Genomic DNA, 18,187 nt, shown 5'->3' on the forward strand with positions numbered 1-18,187 from the left:
CTGCTCGGGTTTCCAGTAAGAGCCATCTGCATCAATTTTCCTTACGAACCCAACACCCTCTTTCCTAGGGTTTCGGTTCAGAATCTGCTTCTTGAGGACATCGCACAATGTCTGATGTCCTTTGAGACTTTTGTACATCCCTGTTTCAAGCAATGTCTTCAACCTAGCATTCTCATCAGCAATAGCAGTGGTATCCTCAGCAGAGGGGTTAGTTACCACTTCAACAGTTGAAGATATTGCAACAACAGTAGCAGTGGAACATTCAGCAACAGAAGTAGCATTATCACGCTCAATGCATTTAAGGTCTTCATGAGCCGCTCTCAATTTCTCAAGATCTTGCTTCCTTTGAAGATAATCATAGGAAAGCTTTTCATGAGTAGCTGAGAGAGTATCATGACGATCTTCAAGTTCCTGATACTTAACATGAAGATTTTTTATGTCTTCAATTAAGGATTCAGATCGAGTCATTTCAGCACCCAACAGATCATCGCTTCTGTCTAACAGTTTTTGAATATGTTCCATGGCTTTCTGTTGTTCAGTTGCAATTTTAGCAAGAGTTTTGTAGCTGGTTTTTGAATCACAATCAGAGTCATCGTCACTAGATGTTTGATAGTGAGTAGTGCGTGAGTTTACCTTGGCACCGCGTGCCATGAAGCAGTAGGTAGGAGTGGAATCGTCCTTGTCATTTGCATCGGTGTCGGTGATGAAGTCATTGTCTTCAGTGTTGAAGATGGACTTGGCGACGTATGCTGTAGCCAGACTCGCAATGCCAGAATCAGACTCCTCCTCAGATTCCACCTCTGCCTCCTCAGAAGCGGACTCCTCCTCTGAATCCATTTCCTTGCCAACAAACGCACGTGCCTTGCTAGATGAGCTCTTCTTGTGTGATGAAGACTTTGAGGAAGACTTGGAAGAAGACTTTGAGTATTTCTTATTCTTCTTGTCGTCAGAATCATATTCCTTGCTCTTCTTCTTCTTTTTGTTCTCGTTGTCCCACTGTGGACACTCAGAGATGAAGTGTCCAGTTTTCTTGCACTTGTGACATGTTTTCTTCTTGTAGTCATGAGCAGAAGCTTCATCATTCCTTGAGCTTGATCGTGAAGACTTTCTGAAGCCTTTCTTCTTGGTGAATTTCTGGAACTTCTTCACTAGCATTGCAAGTTCCCTTCCAATGTCTTCAGGATCATCAGAACTGCTGTCAGATTCTTCTTCAGATGAGGAAACAGCTTTTGCCTTCAAGGCACGAGTTCGCCCATAGTTAGGACCATAGATATCTCTTTTCTCAGAAAGCTGAAACTCATGCGTGTTGAGCCTCTCAAGTATGTCAGACGGATCGAGTGTCTTGAAATCAGGACGTTCTTGAATCATCAGGGCTAGGATGTCAAACGAGCTATCGAGTGATCTCAGCAGCGTCTTGACGATTTCATGTTTGGTGATCTCAGTGGCGCCGAGGGCTTGAAGCTCATTTGTGATGTCAGTGAGCCGGTCAAATGTGTGCTGGACATTCTCATTGTCATTTCGCTTGAAGCGGTTGAAGAGGTTGCGAAGAACACTGATTCTCTGATCTCTCTGGGTTGAGATGCCTTCATTGACCTTGGAGAGCCAGTCCCAGACCAGCTTGGATGTCTTCAAGGCACTCACACGGTCGTACTGTCCCTTGGTCAGATGACCACAGATGATATTCTTGGCAGTAGAGTCCAGTTGAGTGAACTTCTTGACATCAACAGCAGTGACACCTTCTCCACCCTTGGGAACGCCGTTCTTGACGACATACCATAGGTTGACGACAATGGCTTCAAGATGCATGCGCATCTTATTCTTCCAGTAGGGATATTCAGTCCCATCGAAGACGGGGCATGCAGCGGAGACTTTGATTATCCCTGCAGTCGACATAGCTAAAACTCCAGGTGGTTAAACCGAATCACACAGAACAAGGGAGCACCTTGCTCTGATACCAATTGAAAGTGCGTTATATCGACTAGAGGGGGGGGGGTGAATAGGCGATTTTTATGAAAGTCTTCAAAACGTGAGAGTTATGAAGACAAACAGTACAGATATGCCTATCACTTAAGCAGCGGAAGTTAGATTACACTAGACAAGCCATGGTCAAGTATTCAATAGAGTGAAAGCACAATGACAAGTAGCTGCAGTGTAATAAGGATCAGGTAGGAAGAAGTTATGAAGCCAATCAAATCGTACAGTTATGTTGTGAAGACAAAAGATAGAGCAAGCATGCAATGGCTTCACAATGAATAACAGTAAGTTGAAGGGAAGTGAAGATGAAACCAGTGATGCGTTGAAGACAATGATTTTTTGAACCAGTTCCAGTTGCTGTGACAACTGTACCTCTGGTTGGAGCGGCTAGGTATTTAAACCAAAGGACACACAGTCCCGGACACCCAGTCCTGAACACGCAGCTCAGGACACCCAGTCCTCACCGTTTTCTCCTTGAGCTAAGGTCACACAGACCTTGCCCAATCACTCTGGTAAGTCTTCAAGGTAGACTCCCAAACCTTCACAGACTTCGTTCACCGGCAATCCACAATTTCTCTTGGATGCTCAGAACGCGACGCCTAACCGTCTGGAGGATGCACAATCCTCAAGTGTAATAAGTCTTCAGATCACTCAGACACGAAGACTTAAGTGATGCCCAATTTACTCTGGCTCTGGGTGGTTAGGGCTTTTCTCCTCGCTAGGAATTTTCTCTCAAAGGCTTCGAGGTGGGTTGCTCTCAAACGACAAAAGCCGTGCACTGAAATCTGAGCAGCCAACCATTTATGGTGGTAGGGGGTGGACTATTTATAGCCACTGGGCAACCCGACCTGATTTGTCCGAAATGACCCTGGGTCACTAAGGAACTGACACGTGTTCCAACGGTCAGATTTCAAACTCACACGGCAGCTTTACTTGGGCTACAAGTAAAGCTGACTTGTCCGACTCTGGACAAGATTTGCTCTCATAGTCTTCGCTCGAAGACATAGGATTTGAATTAGGCATCACTTCAGTCATTCTGACTGGTTCTCTTGGACCCCACTTAACAGTACAGTGGTTCCTATGACTCAACACAAATGAAATAAAACTACAAAGAATCTAAGTCTTCGAGTTCCATAGGCTTCACGTGGTGTCTTCTCTTGTCATAGTCTTCAATATGAATATCTTCATGTACCACCATTGTCTTCAATGTCTTCATACATTTTTAGGGGTCATCTCTGGTAGTAAAACCGAATCAATGAGGGACTTCTACCTGTGTTATCCTGCAATTCTCACAAACACATTAGTCTCTCAACTAGGTTTGTCGTCAATTCTCCAAAACCAACTAGGGGTGGCACTAGATGCACTTACAATCTCCCCCTTTTTGGTGATTGATGACAAACTAGTTGAAGTTTTCAACGGGGAACATAATTTGTGAAATTGTAAAGGAATTGTCTTCATAAGCTGCAAGGGCTCCCCCTGAAGATGTGCATATAAGTAATTTGCTTCTTGAATGCAAATGCACATGGCAGGTTGTACTTGTGGAGATCCACTTCAACTTATGATGACAATCCACTATGCATGTAAGAGTATACGAAGATAATGACATGCATAATGGAAAATGGACGTCTGCAGAATGATCTAAGTGCGGAATTTATCGTCGCACATGCGGAATTTATCTTGGCATAACAGAGTGACAAACAGGTAGCAGACGACCATCAAGTCTAAGTGTTACAACTCAAAGAAGCAAATGTAGCAAAAACGGGAGTTGTAAGCACGAAGCAAAATGTAGCAAAATATAAAGACACCCGCCCATAGTGACCCGCTTGAAGACTATAAACATCATATGCTTCTCCCCCTTTTGTCAGTGATGACCAAAAAGGTTTGAAGACATAGAGTTTTCTACGCGTTCCCAGGCGCAGCAGGGTCGGTGGAGGTGTTTGGCGGTGCAGACGAGCTTGGTGCAGATTCGACGCGCGCTGAAAGAGGTGGAGGTGAAGTAGCGTCGTCTTCTTCTTCAATGATTCGTGCAGTAACGGTGGCAGCAGAAGAAGAGAACTCCGAATCTTCAAGTGATGGAGTTCGGCGTAGCATAGCTCTTCGAGGAGGCATGGAGTCAAATTTGAAGCACTCTGTGAAGCCATCCTCTTGAAGTTCAGCTTCAGGACACATCATTGTGAGGCCTTTCCAAGTGCGGCGACATGTTTTGTGTGCGACAAATGCATTCTTGGTTGCCAGATTTCTGATGCGATTGACGTCTTCTATGATGCTTCTCATCTGCCTCTTGAGCCAGTCGTGATGCCTATCTTGCTTTTGGTGAAGAGCCACAAGAAGCTCTCGGTCATTGAGGGCACGAGCGCGCTTCTTGGGTCTCTGAGCAGCTGTGCTGTCAGTGGCTTCAGTGGATGCAGGTGCACGTGTGGTACCAGCCAGCGGATACACTCTGGAGATGGCTTCGACACCTTCAACATTCTGAGTGAAGCTCTGGTGTTCTGCATTCTGAAGACTTAATGGTTGCTTGGCAGGCTCAGGATATATTGCTTCAGCAGAGGTGTCCACATCTGGCAAGAAGATCCTATGGTTGCGGGCTGAGGGCTGATAGGAGATCGCAGAGTGAAGCTTGATCAGCCTCATAACCCAAGGAGCATAAAACTTCAAACCAAAGAGATCTGACCCGGATGCTGCAAGTTGACGTATAAAGAAATCCTGTGCGTAGAAGCATTTGCCATGCAGAATACAGAAGATGAGAGTCTTCATTGCACCCTCAACCTTGGCATGTGGAGAGTGTCCCTTAATGGGCCATAGAGTCCGCCTGATGATGTGATATATGGTTCTGGGCAGGTACTCTAAGTCTTCAACAAAGAACTCAGTTGGATAGGGTGCATCATGAGGCAATGGCTTCATCATTGAGAGCATCTGACTCATATTTGGCTCAGGACGCTGAAATATGCTCTCAATTGCTTCAGCATGGAGTTGGCAGCCTTCTTCGAAGAATTCGCCAAGAGTGGGAAGGCCGGTAAGCTCAATGATATCGAAAGCATTGGCTTCATGATGGACATTGCCGGTCATCCACTCCAGGACCCAAGTCTTCGGATCTCTGTTGTAGCCTTTGATATGAAGGGTGGCATAGAATTGAAGCAGAAGCTCTTCATTCCAGTGCTCTTCATCTGTGATAAACGGCAGCAGACCCACTTGCTTGAAGCAATCTAGTGCTTCTTCCAGGCCGGGCAGACCAGCAATAGCTTCAACCTCAAGGCGCTTGTGAGGAAAGATGCGGCCTTGGTTGTATAGGATGCATAAATAATAGCTGCGCTATTGATAGCTCCAGAACCTATTTGATACAATCCGTTCCCTTGAATAAGGGTTCTTCGAGCTGTTGAAAAACGTGTTAGCTGCCCTGAAGCTGTTGATGTTGAAGGAGCCAGGAGCTGATGCAGGACCTGGGAACCTTGGCAGTCATGGGATCGGCTTCTGGACCAGGGGCCTGTGCGCAACATGTTGATGACCAATACGTAAACGAACCCCGGGGTTCTCTAATCATGGAAATCACTCCGGGACCCCAAAACAGTGAGTAATAGTCCACGAAACGGGCCAGAATCGGCCAAACTGCGAGTGTTGATGACCGACACGTAAACGTACCCCAGGGTTCGTTAATCGTGGAAATCACTCCGGGACCCCAAAACAGTGAGTAATAGTCCACGAAACGGGCCATAATCGGCCAAAACGACGAGTGTTGATGACCGATACGTAAACGAACCCCGGGGTTCTCTAATCGTGGAAATCACTCCGGGACCCCAAAATAGTGAGTAATAGTCCATGAAACGGGCCAGAATCGGCCAAAACTGCGAGTGTTGATGACCGACACGTAAACGCACCCCAGGGTTCGTTAATCGTGGAAATCATTCCGGGACCCCAAAACAGTGAGTAATAGTCCACGAAACGGGCCATAATCGGCCAAAACGACGAGTGTTGATGACCGATACGTAAACGAACCCCGGGGTTCTCTAATCGTGGAAATCACTCCGGGACCCCAAAATAGTGAGTAATAGTCCATGAAACGGGCCAGAATCGGCCAAAACTGCGAGTGTTGATGACCGACACGTAAACGCACCCCGGGGTTCGTTAATCGTGGAAATCATTCCGGGACCCCAAAACAGTGAGTAATAGTCCACGAAACGGGCCATAATCGGCCAAAACGACGAGTGTTGATGACCGATACGTAAACGAACCCCGGGGTTCTCTAATCGTGGAAATCACTCCGGGACCCCAAAATAGTGAGTAATAGTCCATGAAACGGGCCAGAATCGGCCAAAACTGCGAGTGTTGATGACCGACACGTAAACGCACCCCGGGGTTCGTTAATCGTGGAAATCATTCCGGGACCCCAAAACAGTGAGTAATAGTCCACGAAACGGGCCATAATTGGCCAAATCGATGAGTGTTGATAACCGATACGTAAACAAACCCCGGGGTTCTATAATCGTGGAAATCACTCCAAGACCCCAAAACAGTGAGTAATAGTCCACGAAACAGGCCAGAATCGGCCCAAACTGCGAGTTTTGATGACCGACACGAAACGTACCCCGGGGTTCGTTTATCCTGGAAATCAGTACGAGACCCCAAAACAGTGAGTAATAGTCCACCAAACGGGCCATAATTGGCCAAAACGACGAGTGTTGATGACCGACACGTAAACGAACCCCGAGGTTTTATAATCGTGGAAATCGCTCCAGGACCCCAAAACAGTGAGTAATAGTCCACGAAACGGGTCAGAATCGGCCAAAACTGCGAGTGTTGATGACCGACACGTAAACACACCCCGGGGTTCGTTTATCATGGAAATCACTCCGGGACCCCAAAACAGTAAGTAATAATAGTCCACGGAACGGGCCATAATCGGCCAAAACTGTGAGTGTTGATATCCGATACGTAAACGAACCCCGGGGTTCTCTAATCGTGGAAATCACTCCGGGACCCCAAAACAGTGAGTAATAGTCCATGAAACGGGGCATAATCGGCCAAAACGACGAGTGTTGATGACCGACACGTAAACGAACCCCAGGGTTTTATAATCATGGAAATCGCTCCGGGACCCCCAAACAGTGAGTAATAGTCCACGAAACGGGCCAGAATCGACTAAAACTGTGAGTGTTGATGACCGACACGTAAACGCACCCCGGGGTTCGTTAATCATGGAAATCACTCCAGGACCCCAAAACAGTGAGTAATAGTCCACGAAACAGGCCATAATCGGCCAAAACGACAAGTGTTGATGACTGATATGTAAACGAACCCCGGGGTTCTATAATCATGGAAATCACTCCGGGATCCCAAAACAGCGAGTAATAGTCCACGAAACGGGTCATAATCGGCCAAAACTGCGAGTGTTGATGACCGACACGTAAACGCACCCGGGGTTCGTTTATCGTGGAAATCACTCCGGGACCCCAAAACTGTGAGTGTTGAGGACCGACACGTAAACGCACCCTAGGATTCAACAACTATGGAAATCGCTTCGGGACCCCAAAACGGTGAGTAATAGTCGAAGAAACGGGCCAGAATTGGCCAAAACTGCGATTGTTGATGACCGACACATACAAACATGTAAACGCACCCCGGGGTTCGTTAATCGTGGAAATCACTTCAGGACCCCAAAACAGTGATTAATAGTCCTAGAAACAGGCCAGAATCGGCCAAACCACGAGTGTTGATGACCGACACGTAAACGCATCCCGGGGTTCGTTAATCATGGAAATCACTCCGTGACCCGAAAACAGTGAGTAATAGTCCATGAAATGGGCCAGAATCGGCCAAAACTGTGAGTGTTGTGGACTGACACGTAAACGCACCCTAGGGTTCTATAATCGTAGAAATCGCTCCGCGACCCCAAAACAGTGAGTAATAGTCCACGAAACGGGCCATAATCGGCCAAAACGACGAGTGTTGATGACCGATACGTAAACGAACCCCGGGGTTCTATAATCGTGGAAATCGCTCTGGGACCCCAAAACAGTGAGTAATAGTCCATGAAACGGGCCAGAATCGGCCAAAACTACGAGTGTTGATGACCGACACGTAAACTCACCCTGGGGTTCGTTAACCGTGGAAATCACTCCGGGACCCCAAAACAGTGAGTAATAGTCCACGAAACGGGCCATAATCGGCCAAAACGACGAGTGTTGATGACCGATACGTAAACGAACCCCGGGGTTCTCTAATCATGGAAATCACTCCGGGACCCCAAAACAGTGAGTAATAGTCCACGAAACGGGCCAGAATCGGCCAAACTGCGAGTGTTGATGACCGACACGTAAACGTACCCCAGGGTTCGGTTATCGTGGAAATCACTCCGGGACCCCAAAACAGTGAGTAATAGTCCACGAAACGGGCCATAATCGGCCAAAACGACGAGTGTTGATAACCGACACGTAAACGAACCCCGGGGTTTTTTAATCGTGGAAATTGCTCCAGGACCCCAAAACAGTGAGTAATAGTCCACGAAACGGGCCAGAATCGGCCAAAACTGCGAGTGTTGATGACCGACACGTAAACGCACCCCGGGGTTCGTTAATCGTGGAAATCATTCCGGGACCCCAAAACAGTGAGTAATAGTCCACGAAACGGGCCATAATTGGCCAAATCGATGAGTGTTGATAACCGATACGTAAACAAACCCCGGGGTTCTATAATCGTGGAAATCACTCCAAGACCCCAAAACAGTGAGTAATAGTCCACGAAACAGGCCAGAATCGGCCCAAACTGCGAGTTTTGATGACCGACACGAAACGTACCCCGGGGTTCGTTTATCCTGGAAATCAGTACGAGACCCCAAAACAGTGAGTAATAGTCCACCAAACGGGCCATAATTGGCCAAAACGACGAGTGTTGATGACCGACACGTAAACGAACCCCGAGGTTTTATAATCGTGGAAATCGCTCCAGGACCCCAAAACAGTGAGTAATAGTCCACGAAACGGGTCAGAATCGGCCAAAACTGCGAGTGTTGATGACCGACACGTAAACACACCCCGGGGTTCGTTTATCATGGAAATCACTCCGGGACCCCAAAACAGTAAGTAATAATAGTCCACGGAACGGGCCATAATCGGCCAAAACTGTGAGTGTTGATATCCGATACGTAAACGAACCCCGGGGTTCTCTAATCGTGGAAATCACTCCGGGACCCCAAAACAGTGAGTAATAGTCCATGAAACGGGGCATAATCGGCCAAAACGACGAGTGTTGATGACCGACACGTAAACGAACCCCAGGGTTTTATAATCGTGGAAATCGCTCCGGGACCCCCAAACAGTGAGTAATAGTCCACGAAACGGGCCAGAATCGACTAAAACTGTGAGTGTTGATGACCGACACGTAAACGCACCCCGGGGTTCGTTAATCATGGAAATCACTCCAGGACCCCAAAACAGTGAGTAATAGTCCACGAAACAGGCCATAATCGGCCAAAACGACAAGTGTTGATGACTGATATGTAAACGAACCCCGGGGTTCTATAATCATGGAAATCACTCCGGGATCCCAAAACAGCGAGTAATAGTCCACGAAACGGGTCATAATCGGCCAAAACTGCGAGTGTTGATGACCGACACGTAAACGCACCCGGGGTTCGTTTATCGTGGAAATCACTCCGGGACCCCAAAACTGTGAGTGTTGAGGACCGACACGTAAACGCACCCTAGGATTCAACAACTATGGAAATCGCTTCGGGACCCCAAAACGGTGAGTAATAGTCGAAGAAACGGGCCAGAATTGGCCAAAACTGCGATTGTTGATGACCGACACATACAAACATGTAAACGCACCCCGGGGTTCGTTAATCGTGGAAATCACTCCAGGACCCCAAAACAGTGATTAATAGTCCTAGAAACAGGCCAGAATCGGCCAAACCACGAGTGTTGATGACCGACACGTAAACGCATCCCGGGGTTCGTTAATCATGGAAATCACTCCGTGACCCGAAAACAGTGAGTAATAGTCCATGAAATGGGCCAGAATCGGCCAAAACTGTGAGTGTTGTGGACTGACACGTAAACGCACCCTAGGGTTCTATAATCGTAGAAATCGCTCCGCGACCCCAAAACAGTGAGTAATAGTCCACGAAACGGGCCATAATCGGCCAAAACGACGAGTGTTGATGACTGACACGTAAACGAACCCCGGGGTTCTATAATCGTGGAAATCGCTCTGGGACCCCAAAACAGTGAGTAATAGTCCATGAAACGGGCCAGAATCGGCCAAAACTACGAGTGTTGATGACCGACACGTAAACGCACCCTGGGGTTCGTTAACCGTGGAAATCACTCCGGGACCCCAAAACAGTGAGTAATAGTCCACGAAACGGGCCATAATCGGCCAAAACGACGAGTGTTGATGACCGATACGTAAACGAACCCCGGGGTTCTCTAATCATGGAAATCACTCCGGGACCCCAAAACAGTGAGTAATAGTCCACGAAACGGGCCAGAATCGGCCAAACTGCGAGTGTTGATGACCGACACGTAAACGTACCCCAGGGTTCGGTTATCGTGGAAATCACTCCGGGACCCCAAAACAGTGAGTAATAGTCCACGAAACGGGCCATAATCGGCCAAAACGACGAGTGTTGATAACCGACACGTAAACGAACCCCGGGGTTTTTTAATCGTGGAAATTGCTCCAGGACCCCAAAACAGTGAGTAATAGTCCACGAAACGGGCCAGAATCGGCCAAAACTGCGAGTGTTGATGACCGACATGTAAACGCACCCCGGGGTTCGTTAATCATGGAAATCACTCCGGGACCCCAAAACAGTGAGTAATAGTCCACGAAACAGGCCATAATCGGCCAAAACGACGAGTGTTGTTGACCCATACGTAAACGAACCCCGGGGTTCTATAATCGTGGAAATCCCTCCGGGACCGCAAAACAGTGAGTAATAGTCCATGAAACGGTCCAGAATCAGCAAAAACTACGAGTGTTGATGACCGAGACGTAAACGCACCCCGGGGTTCGTTTATCGTGGAAATCACTCCGGGACCCCAAAACAGCGAGTATAGTCCACGAAACGGGCCAGAATTGGCCAAAACTGCGAGTGTTGATGACCGACATGTAAGCGCACCTCGGGGTTTAACAACTATGGAAATCGCTTCGGGACCCCAAAACGGTGAGTAATAGTCAAAGAAACGGGCCGGAATAGGCCAAAACTGCGATTGTTGATGACCGACACGTACACACACGTAAACGCTCCCCGGGGTTCGTTAATCGTGGAAATCACTCCAGGACCCCAAAACAATGAGTAATAGTCCACGAAACGGGCCAGAATCGGCCAAAACGACGAGTGTTGATGACCGACACGTAAACGTACCCCGGGGTTCTATAATCGTGGAAATCGCTCCGGGATCCCAAAACAGTGAGTAATAGTCCATGAAACGGGCCATTATCGGCCAAAACAACGAGTGTTGATGACCGACACGTAAACAAACCCCGGGGATTTATAATCGTGGAAATCGCTCCGGGACACCAAAACAGTGAGTAATATTCCACGAAACAGGCCAGAATCGACCAAAACTGTGAGTGTTGATGACCGACACGTAAACGCACCCCGGGGTTCGTTAATCATGGAAATCACTCCGGGACCCCAAAACAGTGAGTAATAGTCCACGAAACGGGCCATAATCTGCCAAAACGGCGAGTGTTGATGACCCATACGTAAACGAACCCCGGGGTTCTATAATCGTGGAAATCACTTCGGGACCCCAAAACAGTGAGTAATAGTCATGAAACGGGCCAGAATCGGCCAAAACTGCGATTGTTGATGACCGACACGTAAACGCACCCGGGGGTTCGTTTATCGTGGAAATCACTCCGGGACCCCAAAACAGCGAGTAATAGTCCACGGAACGGGCCAGAATTGGCCAAAACTGCGAGTGTTGATGACCGACATGTAAGTGCACCTTGGGGTTTAACAACTATGGAAATCGCTTCGGGACCCCAAAACGGTGAGTAATAGTCAAAGAAACGGGCCGGGATAGGCCAAAACTGCGATTGTTGATGACCGACACGTACAGACACGTAAACGCTCCCCGAGGTTCGTTAATCGTGGAAATCACTCTAGGACCCCCAAACAGTGAGTAGTAGTCCTAGAAACGGGCCAGAATTGGCCAAACCACGAGTGTTGATGACCGACACGTAAACGCACCCCGGGGTTCGTTAATCATGGAAATCACTCCGTGACCCCAAAACAGTGAGTAATAGTCCACGAAACAGGCCAGAATCAGCAAAAACCGCGAGTGTTGATAACCGAGACGTAAATGCACCCCGGGGTTCTATAATCGTGGAAATCACTTCGGGACCCCAAAACAGTGAGTAATAGTCATGAAACGGGTGAAAGGATCGATATGGTTGACTAGAGGGGGGTGAATAGGCAACTAACAATTTTTAGCTTTTCTTTAGCAATTTAAACTTTGCATCAAAATAGGTTGTCTAGATATGCAACTAGATGAGCAACCTATATGATGCAACACTAATAGGAACATAAGCAAGCAAGATATATGAAACAAATAAGCTACACAAGTAAAGGCACGAGATAACCAAAAGTGGAGACGGTGGAGACGAGGATGTGTTGCGAAGTTCCTTCCCTTTGAGAGGAAGTACGTCTCCGTTGGAGCGGTGTGGAGGCACAATGCTCCCCAAGAAGCCACTAGGGCCACCGTATTCTCCTCACGCCCTCACACAATGCGAGATGTCGTGATTCCACTATTGGTGCCCTTGAAGGCGGCGACCAAACCTTTACAAACATGGTTGGGGCTCTCTCCACAACTTAATTGGAGGCTCCCAATAAGAACCACGAAGCTTCACCACAATGGAATATGGCTCCGAGGTGACCTGAACCGTCTAGGGTGCTCAAACACCCAAGAGTAACAAAATCCACACAAGAAAGTATGGGGGAATCAAATATCCTTTGGTGGAAGTGTAGATCTAGGTCTCCTCCTTCAATCCCTAGCAAATCAACAAGTTTGAGTGGCTAGAGAGAGAGATCGAGCAAGAGAGCTTGAGGGGCATTAATGGTGGAGTGAGAGAGGTCAAAGGTGGGAGTGGTAGGTGGGAGAAGCTCCCTTAAATAGTCTCCCCACAAATCCAACCGTTACTGCGTTTTTGCACTGCAGCGGTACAACCGATCCTCGTCCCGGTACAACCGGGACTCACGGTGTAACTGTAGAACCCTACCAAGCGGTACAACCGGACAGGCGGGCGGTAGTACCGGCTAAGAAAAGTAACCGGACCAACCGCCTGGCTACCGCACAACCACCGCATCAAAACAGGAGCTTGACCAGTACTTGAGCGGTGCCTGGCCGGAACAACCGCATGGCCTTGAGCTCTTGGGTGGCTAAGTTCTGAGCGGAAGAACCGCTCAGACCACCGGTGGTACCGGTCATCGTGGAATGACCGGACCAACCGGGCCACTACCGCCCAAGAACCGCATCAAACTAGAAGCGAGGGCGGTACTTGAGCGGTGCATGGACGGAACCACCGCCCCAGCAGTTGCAGAGCATGGTGGTGGTACCACCGCCCGGAAGCAGCGGTACAACCGCTCGAGCACCACTGGTGAGCAACAAGACCCAGCGGTACAACCGCTCCAGGGAGCGGTACAACCGCTCCAGAGAGCGGTACAACCGCTGGGCAGAAACAGTGAGTAGGAAAGAGGGGAAGAGGCAAGGAAAACTCTCTCTCTCACACACACCTGAGGAACGCAAGGAGAGGGTGAGAAAAGTGTACGTGAACTGATTCCCCGAGAGCTTCCTAATGAGGATTCCCTCTTGATAGTACGGGAACTCTACGACCAAAGAAAATAAAAGCGTAGAGGACACGTCTTCGATCTTTTCCTTCGAGAGGCAATAGCAATCCGATGTAAGCCTAAGCATCGAGAACCTGAAACATATAGCACACGATTAGACCACAAAGGGTTGTCATCATCATCCAAAACATAAAGTAGGGAAATGCCCTTTCAATCTCCCCCTTTTTGGTGGATGATGACAACAACACGATTTGCAAGAGATAAGTCAAAGAAATCTAGACGGAACTCCCCTGAATATGTGCCCCAACAAGTAATAGCTGTTAGAAAGCATGGGCACACTTTCAGGACTAGACTCCCCCTAGATTTTATAGACTCACCACTCTAAGCACATAATATGAGAGACAACATAATGGATAGATAGCAATAATAACAATAAAAGTAACCGACGAACTGAAGGAAATAAAAGGAGTTGCATAAGTCTCACACACAACAAGAAACCACCACGAACAAGGTTCAACGCTAAAGAGAAACACGAGGAAACGAGAAACCCAACCCATGCAAATCCCGAGACCTATAGAACCCTCTCCCCCTTTGGCATCAAGACACCAAAAAGGAAAAGAGCGAAGCTAGCGTCCCAAAGCTCAGGCGTCCTCCTCTGACTCCTCGGTCGCATCTGGATCCTCATCAGCAGAGTCGTCATCGTCGTCATGATCAGAGTCCTCCATGGCATGGTCAGCTGCTGCACGCGAGGATGATGTTGGGGAACGTAGTAATTTCAAAATTTTCCTACGCACACGCAAGATCATGGTGATGCATAGCAACGAGAGGGGAGAGTGTTGTCTACGTACCCTCGTAGACTGAAGCGGAAGTGTTGACGCAACGTAGAGGAAGTAGTCGTACGTCTTCCCGATCCGACCGATCCAAGCACCGTTACTCCGGCACCTCCGAGTTCTTAGCACACGTACAGCTCGATGACGCTCCCCGGGCTCCGATCCAGCAAAGCTTCGGGGATGAGTTTCGTCAGCACAACGGCGTGGTGACGATGATGATGTTCTACCGACGTAGGGCTTCGCCTAAGCACTACAATGATATGACCGAGGTGGAATATGGTGGAGGGGGGCACCGCACACGGCTAAGGAACGATCACGAGGATCAACTTGTGTGTTGTAGGGTGCCCCCCTGCCTCCGTATATAAAGGATCCAAGGGGGGTGCGGCCGGCCCTAGAGGAGGCGCGCAGGAGGAGTCCTACTCCTACCGGGAGTAGGACTCCCTTCCCTTTTCCTTGTCCAAGTAGGAGAGGTGGAAGGAGAGAAGGAAAGGGGGGGGGGCGCCGCCCCTCCCTCCTTGTCCAATTCGGACTAGGGGGAGAGGGGGCGCGCGGCCTGCCCTGGCAGCCCCTTCCTCTTCTCCACTTTAGGCCCATGAGGCCCATTAACCCCCCGGGGGGTTCCGGTAACCCCCCGGTGCTCCGGTTTTATCCGAAACTTCCCCGGAACGCTTCCGGTGTCTGAATATAGTCGTCCAATATATCAATCTTTATGTCTCGACCATTTCGAGACTCCTCGTCATGTCCGTGATCACATCCGAGACTCCGAACTAACTTCGTTACATCAAAATGCATAATCTCATAATAACTGTCATCGTAACGTTAAGCGTGCGGACCCTACGGTTCGAGAACAATGTAGACATGACTGAGACAAATCTCCGGTCAATAACCAATAGCGGGACCTGGATGCCCATATTGGCTCCTACATATTCTACGAAGATCTTTATCGGTCAGACCGCATAACAACATACGTTGTTCCCTTTGTCATCGGTATGTTACTTGCCCGAGATTCGATCGTCGGTATCCAATACCTAGTTCAATCTCGTTACCGGCAAGTCTCTTTACTCGTTACGTAATACGTCATCTTGCAACTAACTCATTAGTTGCAATGCTTGCAAGGCTTATGTGATGTGCATTACCGAGAGGGCCCAGAGATACCTCTCCGACAATCGGAGTGACAAATCCTAATCTCGAAATACGCCAACCCAACATGTACCTTTGGAGACACCTGTAGAGCACCTTTATAATCACCCATTTATGTTGTGACGTTTGGTAGCACACAAAGTGTTCCTCCGGCAAACGGGAGTTGCATAATCTCATAGTCATAGGAACATGTATAAGTCATGAAGAAAGCAATAGCAACATACTAAACGATCGGGTGCTAAGCTAATGGAATGGGTCATGTCAATCAGATCATTCAACTAATGATGTGATCCCGTTAATCAAATAACAACTCTTTGTCCATGGTTAGGAAACATAACCATCTTTGATTATCGAGCTAGTCAAGTAGAGGCATACTAGTGACACTCTGTTTGTCTATGTATTCACACATGTATTATGTTTCCGGTTAATACAATTCTAGCATGAATAATAAACATTTATCATGAAATAAGGAAATAAATAATAACTTTATTATTGCCTCTAGGGCATATTTCCTTCAGTCTCCCACTTGCACTAGAGTCAATAATCTAGTTCACATCGCTATGTGATTTAACAGCAATAGTTCACATCACCATGTGATTAACACCCATAGTTCACATCGATATGTGATCAACACCCAAAGGGTTTACTAGAGTCAGTAATCTAGTTCACATCACTATGTGATTAACACCCAAAGAGTACTAAGGTGTGATCATGTTTTGCTTGGAAGATAATTTTAGTCAACGGGTCTGTCATATTCAGACCCGTAAGTATTTTGCGAATTTCTATGTCAACAATGCTCTGCATGGAGCTACTCTAGCTAATTGCTCCCACTTTCAATATGTATCCAGATTGAGACTTAGAGTCATCTGGATCAGTGTCAAAACTTGCATCGACGTAACCCTTTACGACGAACCTTTTTGTTACGTCCATAATCGAGAAACATATCCTTTATTTCACTAAGGATAATTCTGACCGCTGTCCAGTGATCTACTCCTAGATCACTATTGTACTCCCTTGCCAAATCAGTGCAGGGTATACAATAGATCTGGTACACAGCATGACATACTTTATAGAACCTATGGCCAAGGCATAGGGAATGACTTTCATTCTCTTTCTATCTTCTACCGTGGTCGGGCTTTGAGTCTTACTCAACTTCACACCTTGTAATACAGGCAAGAACTCTTTCTTTGACTGCTCCATTTTGAACTACTTCAAAATCTTGTCAAGGTATGTACTCATTGATAAAACTTATCAAGCGTCTTGATCTATCTCTATAGATCTTGAAGCTCAATATGTAAGTAGCTTCACCGAAGTCTTTCTTTGAAAAACTCCTTTCAAACACTCCTTTATGCTTTACAGAATAATTCTACATTATTTCCGATCAACAATATGTCATTCACATATACTTATCAGAAATGCTGTAGTGCTCCCACTCACTTTCTTGTAAATACAGGCTTCACCGCAAGTCTGTATAAAACTATATGCTTTGATCAACTCATCAAAGCGTATATTCCAACTTCGAGATGCTTGCACCAGTCCACAGATGAATTGCTGGAGCTTGCATATTTTGTTAGCACCTTTAGGATTGACAAAACCTTCTGGTTGCATCGTATACAACTCTTCTTTAATAAATCCATTAAGGAATACAGTTTTGTTCATCCATTTGCCGGATTTCATAAAATGCAGCAATTGCTAACATGATTCGGACAGACTCAAGCATAGATACGAGTGAGAAACTCTCATCGTAGTCAACACTTTGAACTTTGTCAAAAAACCTTTTTCGACAAGTCTAGCTTTGTGGATAGTAACACTACTATCAACGTCCGTCTTCCTCTTGAAGATCCATTTACTTGCCGATCATCGGGCAAGTCAATCAAAGTCCATACTTTGTTCTCATACATGGATCCCATCTCAGATTTTATGGCCTCAAGCCATTTCGCGGAATCTGGGCTCATCATCGCTTCCTCATAGTTCGCAAGTTCGTCATGGTCTAGTAACATGACTTCCAGAACAGGATTACCGTACCACTCTGGTGCGGATCTCACTCTGGTTTACCTACGAGATTCGGTAGTAACTTGATCTGAAGTTACATGATCATCATCATTAGCTTCCTCACTGATTGGTGTAGTAGTCACAAGAACAGATTTCTGTGATGAACTACTTTCCAATAAGGGAGAAGGTACAATTACCTAATCAAGTTTTCTACTTTCCTCCCACTCACTTCTTTCGAGAGAAAACTCCTTCTCTAGAAAGGATCCATTCCCAGCAACGAATAGCTTGCCTTCGGATCTGTGATAGAAGGTGTACCCAACATTTTTCTTTTTGGGTATCCTATGAAGACGCACTTCTCTGATTTGGGTTTGAGCTTATCGAGTTGAAACTTTTTCATATAAGCATTGCAACCCAAACTTTAAGAAACGACAACTTTGGTTTCTTGCCAAACCACAGTTCA

The sequence above is a fragment of the Triticum urartu genome, chromosome 4A (assembly GCF_056163025.1).
Source record: "Triticum urartu cultivar PI428250 chromosome 4A, HENAU_Tu73, whole genome shotgun sequence".
Classification (NCBI taxonomy): Eukaryota; Viridiplantae; Streptophyta; class Magnoliopsida; order Poales; family Poaceae; genus Triticum; species Triticum urartu.